This window comes from Beta vulgaris, chromosome 4 (genome assembly GCF_026745355.1).
Source record: "Beta vulgaris subsp. vulgaris cultivar EL10 chromosome 4, EL10.2, whole genome shotgun sequence".
NCBI classification, from domain to species: domain Eukaryota; kingdom Viridiplantae; phylum Streptophyta; class Magnoliopsida; order Caryophyllales; family Amaranthaceae; genus Beta; species Beta vulgaris.
The window spans coordinates 7,693,387-7,695,230 of NC_079205.1; the positions used below are offsets into that span (position 1 = coordinate 7,693,387).

The following is a 1,844-nucleotide window of genomic DNA, read 5'->3' on the forward strand; positions in this document are numbered from 1 at the left end:
ATGATTATTATTTTTATTAAACGATAAAACAAAATTATATGCAAAATCTCATGCTCATATTTATATGAATTTTAGTTTAGTGTAACAATCTGCTTCACATATCGCCAGAAATAAAAGAAAGCTCATTTTGTTAGAAAAAAAAACTCGAGGTATGAATTCTCTACTTTCAAAGTTATGATGGTATTCCATAATTATGTTCATTTATTAGTTTCGATTAACAAAAACGCAAAAATAATACGCAGTTCTATGGTTTATGGAGATATGTTGGAATTGGCACAATCTCATAGTCAGGTTAGATATAAGAGACATGTACGTGGGTCAAAGTTCAAATATCCATAAATCAGTTACATGCAGAATTATAAACAGTATTAATTTATTATTTATTTATCTACACTAGTACAAAAAAAAGTTGATTTGCGTCCCATGATTTGCGTCGGACAGTTATAGAAACGACACATATAGGAAAATTTCGTCGTGTTCTAGTTCATGCGACGCAAATTAAATAAAAATGTGCGTCGGATCTTGCCTTCCATCTGACGCAAATTATTGACTTGCGTCGAATGGCAATAAGGTGCGTTGCAAATCACCTATTAACTATCTGTGTCGCATGTCATAAGAGGTGCATTGCAAACTCACCTTATAATATAAATTCACCCCCACTTCTTCCATTCATCTGACCTAATTCATCAGCAACTGTTCCTCTTCTTCTCACCTACCTTCTCCCTCATCTCATCTCTCTCACCTACCTTCATCTCCCTCATGTTTCGCATCTCATCTCTCACATTCCTTCACGCTCATCTCTCACCTTAATTACGTCATCTATCTCGTCTCCTTCCACTTGCAAATCTACGAAGGAACACCCCACCTTCCTTCATCTCGTCTCTCCTTCCACCTGCAAATCTACGAAGGGCGCCAAAAGTGAAGGCATCTCTCTCAACTCTCCGTCGCATCAAGCACTGAGCGATAATCCCTAGTTCGTCTCTCTTTCTCTCCTTCACCTAGTGAGTCTAATTCCAGATTTAATCGCTCTGCTAAAAGAAAAACCCCATCTCTTAATTTGGTAATTACCTTTCTTTCTTTTTTATTTAATTTGATTTTATTCTCTAAGTTGTTTAATTTACAATTGAATTTCTAGGTTTTTAAGTTTTGTTATAGTGCTGATTTGGGTTTTTTTTTTTTTTTTATCTGCTGAATGTAGAGAAAAGATGAATTGGAAAAACGTTTAAGAGATAGAATGCTTACTCAACAGCAACTCAATGAAATTGAAGCATCCAGCAACGAAATTGAAGTAGCCAGCAACGAAATTGAAGCAGCGAGCAACGAAAGGACAACACTTTCCTCAGATCTAAAGGTTGCATAGTGGATGAGTTCTTATATTAGTTGAATTTTGTTTTAGTTTATATTAGTTACATTTTGTTTTTTCTGTTTCTCCTAATGTATCAAAAAAAAATCCAGAATTCCAGAGCGTTAAGTAGCGAGTAGTGCAATGAATTTATTTTTTTATTTTTTTAGTTTATTTTTCATTTTTTAGGTTTGGGTACTCCTTTATATTTTTTGTACACATAAATTCCAGAACATTAATTGATCCTTGTTTTATTTTCGGTATTGATTTCAAATTCTTGTTTTAGTTTTCATTTTTTGTATACAAAAATTCCAGTTCACTTGAATTCAACTCATTTAGTTTTCATTTTTTAGGTTTGGGTACTGATCTCAAATAAGTTTTTTAGTGGGATATGGTTTATTGATGCAAGACAGAAAAGTATGAGGTAGAGAGAATTTGCGTCGCATGCTGGGCCATATGTGACGCAAATGGTTAACATCTGCGCCGCATGTAGCTTTGTGTG

General features: G+C 34.2%; 1 long non-coding RNA gene across 1 annotated transcript; it reads left to right on the forward strand.

Annotated features, from left to right (window-relative positions):
- Window positions 1–661: 661 nt before the first annotated feature.
- LOC125496321 (uncharacterized) lies at window positions 662–1,596 on the forward strand. Its single transcript, XR_007272996.1, has 2 exons — window positions 662–1,060; window positions 1,199–1,596. It is a non-coding gene; the product is annotated as an uncharacterized LOC125496321 (long non-coding RNA).
- The last annotated feature ends 248 nt before the right edge of the window (window positions 1,597–1,844 follow it).